The 7709-nt window shown below is 44.2% G+C and overlaps 1 long non-coding RNA gene across 3 annotated transcripts; it reads right to left on the minus strand.

Moving 5' to 3' along the window:
* Positions 1 to 3402: 3402 nt before the first annotated feature.
* On the minus strand, positions 3403 to 7387 carry LOC116321085. 3 transcript variants are annotated; one of them, XR_005610461.1, is made up of 8 exons: positions 7253 to 7387; positions 6107 to 6291; positions 5538 to 6008; positions 5296 to 5420; positions 4772 to 4920; positions 4361 to 4399; positions 4073 to 4197; positions 3403 to 3930 (listed from the first exon to the last, which is right to left on the minus strand). It is a non-coding gene; the product is annotated as an uncharacterized LOC116321085 (long non-coding RNA). The 3 variants fall into 3 exon arrangements; XR_005610460.1 differs by having other exon boundaries at positions 6107 to 6296; positions 7253 to 7386; XR_005610459.1 differs by lacking the exon at positions 7253 to 7387 and having other exon boundaries at positions 6107 to 6666.
* Between the last annotated feature and the right edge of the window lie 322 nt (positions 7388 to 7709).

The raw sequence follows: 7709 nt of genomic DNA on the forward strand, positions 1-7709 counted from the left end.
GTCGCCTGGTCCAGCCCCAAGACTCGTCAGCTGGAGCTTCCTGCTTCATCATCCTCGCCGTCGCCTGGTCCAGCCCCGGCTTCATCCTCGCCGTCGCCTGGTCCAGCCCCCGGCTTCATCCTCAGCGTCACCTGGTCCAGCCCCCGGCTTCATCCTCAGCGTCGCCTGGTCCAGCCCCGGCTTCATCAGCGTCGTCTGGTCCAGCTTCAGCATCATCCACGGTGTCACCTGCAGCAGCCTCCTCATCTGCTTCAGCATCGCCTGCAGCAGCCTCCCCTTCGGCTTCAGCTTCGTCTGGTCCAGCCTCGGCCTCGTCTGGTCCAGCCTCGGCCTCGGCCTCGTCTGGTGCTGCAGGGATCACGCCACCTTCAGGTCCCAAACTGCCGCCTCGACATCATCGGTCATTTGTCAGGCTGCTTGTTGGGCATCATCACCACCGTGGCCGGCCTCCGGACTTCCGTAGCCGCCCCCGCCTTCCGCGTGGACGACCACCTGAACGCCGCTACTGCCTTCCGCGTGGCCGGCCTCCGGACTTGCTCTGCCGCCGCCGCCGCCATGCACGCGGTCGGCCCCCAGAACTATTTCTACACCACCGTCGTTGCCGTCCGTACGGTCGGCCCCCAGAACTGTTTGCCTGCCGTTGCCGTCCGCACGGCCGCCCCCCGGAACTGTTTGTCCGTCGCCGCCGTTGCCGTTCACGCGTCCGGCGTCCGGAACTGAACTGTTTTGGCCTCCTGCACTGTCGGCCTCCGGGTCGGCCCCCTGAACTGTTTCTGTATCTGTTTTCCTTGACCTTCGGGGTTTTTGGTTTGTTTTTGGACTCTGTCCCTCCGTCCTGGACCCCCGCCGCCCGCCCTGGTTGGGTTGTTTTCTGTTCTTTGGTCAGTTTTTGTGTTTCTGTTGGGCTGTCTGGAGCCAGCCCTTGAGGGGGGGGTACTGTCACGGTCCTGGGTCGGTTCGACCCAGCATTTTGAGTTCCTTAGGTTTTGGTTTATCTTTGCATTATGGATTAGTTCTTATTCTTTGGTGATACTGTTTTGATTATAATTATATCCTGATTCTTTAACCGTCCGATGATGATGATGATTATTATTTCTGGTTTAGGTTTTGCTATCTTGTCCTCATGTTTAGTTTAGGTTGCCTGTGCTTAGTCTCCTCTGTCCGTATGTCCCTCTGTCTGTCCATGATGTCATTATGCTTGCAAGTCTGCGTCTGTGTCTCTGTCTGTCATGTGCTTCCTGTTTTATTTTGTAGGTCCGTGTCCTATGTCAGTGCGTTCAGCTTTGTGCTCTCCCTGTCTCGTCAGTGTAACCAGCGTCAGCCGTGTCTCCCAGCTGTTTCCTCTTCGTTCCGTTCACCTCTTATATTTAGTGTCTGTGTCTTCCCCTACTCGGTGTCGCGTCGTTAACGTCTGTTCACCCTCGCTTCCTCTGTGTGTTCTGTTCGCCAGCCTGTCAACCTGCCTAGTTATTCTGTTTCCCCAGTTTAGTTAGTGTTTTCTTGTTCTGCTTCTTACCCACAATAAAGCTGTGTATTTTGAGTTACTTCTGCCTCCGCGAGTCCTGCATTTTGGGTCCTCTCTTCCTGCCTGCCTACACACAGACATGACACCCGTATGGGATTAGAACGATGCCACCTTACCCCATAGTCCAGCCAATAATGGGATTCACATTCGTATACGCAGCCAATCAACGTCGTTGACAGGCTATGACAGCGTCCTTATGTGCCGACACCGGAGTTTTAGCTAGCAAAGCGGCGTGGCTGATGTGGAGTGAAGCCACGTTATTGACGTGTCCCACCATTGGAGATGTGAGCAGGACAGACGAACAATTGACGGAAAAAGTGTGGACTTTATACCAGTTTTTAAATTGTGTTGATAGGCCACGTAAAACCAGAGTTGTGATAAAAAAAATATGCAATGTTTGGTTTTCTTCCTGAATACTGTCGTTGTTTATATTTACTGCGGGAAGAAACGGTAAAAACTGCGTTTTATAAGAAAAAAGGCTCCAAAGCACTCTCCATCTGTGAGCAAAAACAACCCCCCACCCCCCGCTCTCTTCCCTATTCGTCCAAAAAAGTACCGTGTCGACCAATCAAAAAAATGATATGGCAACGTGGCATCTAGTTGTTAAGAAACGGGGGCGAAGTTTTAGGAGTGACGGCGGTGTTCTGAGATGTGAGAGATTTGAGACGTTTAGCGCAAATCTTGTGTAGTTAGTGTGTAGTTAGTGTGTAGTTTTGTTGTGTGCGTCAGAACAATGAGGCGGCTGCTGAATGTTACAGGTGTTACAGCAGTGATACATCTCCTGTTGTCAGGCCTGCAGGTATCAGGCTGTTGTTCTCCTTTATCTCATAGGGGACAGAAATTATTTTTTGGAGTGGCACAAATAATTTGTGTGGCAACTGTAAATAGTTTGAAATGTTTATTTAAAAACGCCTTGGCTGCATTAAAAAAAAATAGCTGCAAAACACTTTGTTGTTTGCCAAACTGAGTTACTTTTTTGAGGAGTAACTATATAATTAATTGCCCAACATTGGACATTATATACTGTATTTTGCAGACAGAGAGTTACAGACTCTCTCCCAGACCACAGACTCATAATACAAGTCAGAGCTTTTTTTAAAAAGAAAGAAAGTTGTGTTTTCGAAATTGGAGTTCAAGTTATTTTTACTTCCAATAGTGTTAACATACTACACAGGTCAATGACTAGATTTTTTTTTACATTTTCATTGTAAGTGGGCTAAAGCAGTTTAAAAGTAGTCTAACATAAATGTAAATGCTGTAATTTGATTATTTTAATGAACCATGTAACTTGGATGGATTCGATGCTGGCGTGACCACAGTGCACACGTCTGATGTCGCTCACAGTGGTCCAAGGGACGCTCAGGGAGTTTGTGTATTCGCTCAGACACATGAAAAATCAGAGGGAACATTGGTCCTAATGCCAGTATGATTTTTCATAACGCCTGCTTTGAAATACTGAACTTTAAAATTGACCTGATGAAAGATAATTTACAGTGGCAGTCTGTCAGGATAATTCTGACTATAAGATCACTGTATTAATCTGAATCCTTCTGAAATGTGCTGTGAATGACTGCTGATGCAACTCACTGTGGGAAAGCTGTTAATAAATGAATCTGTGACACATGCAACACATTCACAGAGGAAGAGGACACAAAGGGAGGACACGCAGAGGCTGTGTTAAAGTCAGAAATCTAATCTTTAGTCAAAAACAGGCGGCGGTTACAAACAGGAAGACAAGCAGTCCATTAAACAGTCTACAGGTCGTCAAAGGAGTTTGCAAAGAAAAGCGTCTGGACTTCTTTAAGTTGCTTGAATGCCAGACGCTTTTCTTTGCAAACTCCTTTGACTACGATGACCTGGATGAATGAGAACCTTCACAGACAGTCTACAGGTCAAACATACAGAGAATTCAAACAGCAGTAAAAAATAACTGGACACTGAAAAACTTAAAGCAATGTGAGACGAAATAAAAGGAAGCAGCGCAGTATATTCACTGAATTATCATCAATTACAAAAGAGAAAAACGACAATTTCTAAGGATTATTTTCTTAAATGCAGTTAGAGTGTGGCTGGTAAAGATGGAAACATACAGAATGTAAACTGAGTGAGTTTGGTGAACTTTGTTAGTAACAAATGAGGTAAAAAACCAAACCAGACAAAACACAGAAAGAGGCTCTCAGTATTCATGAATAATTAGAAAGCATCTAAACATTCTGGTCGTGGATTTTTACAGTCTTAGTTCCGCTCGCTGTCATCATTATAATCATCATGATCAATGGCGAGGTCCTGAGGTGGGCGGGGCTGTCTCTGGTGATGTCACCATGAAGGAACAGCATCTGGCACGTGTTGCTGAAACATCCCAGTACACTGGTGTAGTTTCCTCTCCAGCTGGTTGACATTTGACACTTCAACATTAAGGGGAAGAAGAAGAAACAGTGTTAGGTCAGGTGACCACATGGTTTCTAAAATAACTGACAGGAAGTAACCAGGCCGTTAGAAATGGATGGCATGTGTTTGGAGTTACTGTAGTTAGGTAACTCTACTTACCAAAAGCAGAAGCACACAGATGAACAAGGATCAGATGCTGAATGTTGCAGGAACATGCTCATGTGTGGTGATCATTCAGTGCTGCTCCGGCAGGTTAGACAGTCCAAGACTGATATCCTGCCCATCTGAGAGTTTGAAAACACACATGCAAAGATTTAATTGTATTACAGTCAAAATGTTTGTGTATTTGAAAGCACTAACACTTAAGGATGACTCGGATCATCTCTCTCTAAGAGTATCTCCTTTGAAAGCAGAGACAAGTTTACCCACTGATTCACGTCACTTTACCTGGATGATGACTCCTCTCTCCCTCACTCAGAAACACTCCTAAAATAACCAAGCAAATAAATAATATTGAAGATTTACTCACAACATTACAAAATCAGCAAAAATATTTCCCTTTGATTCAGTTTCTCCATTCCTGCTGAACATCAGGCAACAAATATCCCAGTAAATCACAGTAAGGTGTAAAGCACGTATACTGTGTACAACATGTGGCTGTATAAAGAACATTCAATACTAAAACTCACAACTATTTCTATTTTAGCTGTGTGTGGTTTATCTGCAGCCTCTGATGAGAGATCAGACTTGTAATTTTCTCTGCTTTGTCTAACCTCTGCAGAGCCTCTGTCAACAAAAACATATCTATGAGCATAGAAGATGTAAAATATACATTTCATAACACCTCACTGGACAAACCTCGGTCAGTTGATTTCCTCTGTGCAGTGCAGACGAGCATCAGTCAGCAAGTCAAGGTGGTGAGATGGACTGGTGCCCTTTGTGACTCTGCTAGTTCCTCTGAGGAAACACCACCGTCTCTCCACACCGTCACCATCTGTGAGCACAAACTGCGGCTCCGCCAGCATGTAGGAAGTCACATATCACACACACAGGGGTGAAGAAACATCAGTGTTTGGGTTTGGATACTTTAGATCTACACAGATCAAACTAGCTCTTAGTTTCAGCAATCAGTGAACAGACAGACAATGATACCATATTGATTCTGTATGAATACAATATAGTATTTTCAATTCAGGTGTCAAAGTAATTTATCAAAACTAATATACATATATATATGTATATTTTTTTTTTGATAAATTACTTTGATAAATTGTAAGAATATATATTTTCTTGAATGAATTAAATATTGAACAAAAATACATTGCAACATTCTTCATTCTCAAATACAGATTTCAGAAAGTAAAACAGTACTGTGGACTTACTGCTTGCCTAATAGTGATAAACTTCAGGGGAGCTCATGATGACAGAAAACTGTAAACAACACTCTGAAGTCTGAAGCTGCTTTTCTTGTTTCTGTGACCTCAGCACGCTGACAGACTTGAAGTTGCTAAAGATTTTAAAAAGTGATAATTACAGGGAAGAAACTTCTCTTTTTCATCGCTTTAATCAAACATTTGATGCCTCAGCTGTCTCAGGCCTAAAGCATTCTGCAACTACAACTAACCTGAGGCTTGGATTTGGCTGCAGGTGCCCCTGTACATCCTTCTCAGCAGCACACATGTGGGTACCATTTAATCACACTTCTTCCTGAGCTTTGCTTCATCACAAGACTAAAGGTGGCATCCCATGTCACAGTCTTATCATCATCCAATTGGAGAAGAAACATTTACAGGTCTCCTGGTTTTGTTTTCTGAGCCTGCAAAAAGACTGAGGACAACAAAGCCCAGAGAACACGAGATACACAACATCCAACATTCAGACTCAACAGCCTCCATAAATGAAGAGCACCAGGTCGGTCCAGTTATACTAGATATAAGCATACTTCACATTACTGTGTATGAATAATAAGCAAGAGACAAACTTTGAAGATGCAGAGCATGGTGTCCCATCATCAGACTGTAAACAAACATCCACCAGGCTTCTTTGTTGGCAGAGGTGATGATTCTCCCATCAGGGATCAGTAGCGTGTATTAACCTGTGGTATAAGCAGCAGTCAGTGAAATATTACTGTTTCAGATATGAAATCTGCCACATAAAAGCCAGGGTGGGAGGGATCTCTGCAAACTGACTTACCTCTGCAAGTGTGAGGCTGTTCCTCCAGCCTCAACAAAAATCTGACTCTCCCGTCACAAACAAAAAACTCCAGCTGGGAGATAGAAAACGCTACCTGGGTCTTGCTGGATGTTGCTGGTCAGAGTCCCACATTAGCAGAGTGCTTCTTGGTCCCACTGACCCATGTAGACAGCGACTGTGGAGAACTGTTCTGGCAAACGGAAAAGAGAATTAAAATGACAAAAAGCCAAACAGGATTTCCACAAAGACTCTCTTAGAATCAGCAATCAGAAAATCATTGGTTCATATTACAATTAAATATGACCAGGCTCCTTAAATGTAAGCAGTTAAGATCTGATTTGATTTACATCCTTCACACAGCACATTTGTCCAGGCTGTCAGGTAAACATAGAATTAATCTCAGGTAACATGACTCATAGTAGAGATTCAGTAAGAAAGATTGCCAGCTCTAATATTATTACCACACAATCCAAGGACACACCAACAGCTCAGATTTCTAGAAGTATTTAAACAAATGTCAGTCTATCCATTCATTTTCTTCTGAATATTCAATTCAGGTTCACAGTGGGAGGGGGGGGGGGGGCTAGAGCCTGTCCCAGTAGTCATAGGTAGAGCACACCTGGACAGGTACCAGTCTGTCAGAGGACTAACAGAGAGACAGACATCAGAGTAACAAATCGATTTAAAATTAATGTAAGCTTGCTGCAGCTGTATGTATGAACATGTGTTTCTGTGCTCACAGTCCACCTCTCAGGAACCTGCAGTTCATTTTAAGTCTACTTTAAACAGACAAAAGGCTGATGTGGCTGGTTCAGTAGTCTGATTTAAGTACGATACCTTTGGCCAGGGATTAATCTGGTACATCGCTTCACTGTAATCTTACATATTTTCCCGACACCTGAATAGAAAATACTGATATTTACATATAACAGATTCTGCTGATGCAGCCTGACTCACTCCTAATTCTAGATGTTCAGCACACACAGAGACACAGAGGGACTGTTTAAAGTTTAGTGTTAACCTGAGTCACTGATCATTTACAGTATTACAGAGTCTGGCAGTCTTTCCATGATGTCCACGTCACTGTAAGTTTCTAGCTGACTCTCAGGTGTGACAGGTGTGCCAGCAGGAAAGAGTAATAATAACCTGCATCCTGAGGTTTGTCATGCAGGATTAAAGGAGCCAGACTTCGTTCACACCATTGACAGTAGAAAACATGGACGACGCGACTCCGCCTCCTCCCATTGTGCAAAAATGAAGCCAAAATATCCCGCTTGTGGAGGCTGCCATCTTGCAAATTTGGAGCCAGAGGCTGTGTCCGAATTCAGGGGAAGGATGCTCATAAGGACACTACCTACCTACGTCACAAGGTAGTGTCCTTAGACGGACGGGTAGTCAGGAAGTGAGCGGCTTGGACAGCCCCCTTTTTTTCTCCATAGAAACTTTATTGAACAAACAATGAGTATCCAACATAACAGACGGGCTGTGGACAGCCTCCTAGCCTTCAACTCCGCCCTTACTTGCGTGTTTTTCCGGACGCTAGCGCCACAGCACGAAAACTTTAAAATTGACCCAGAAATGTTGCTCCGTTGTTTGGACAATT

Source organism: Oreochromis aureus, linkage group 23, assembly GCF_013358895.1.
Source record: "Oreochromis aureus strain Israel breed Guangdong linkage group 23, ZZ_aureus, whole genome shotgun sequence".
Taxonomy (NCBI): Eukaryota; Metazoa; Chordata; class Actinopteri; order Cichliformes; family Cichlidae; genus Oreochromis; species Oreochromis aureus.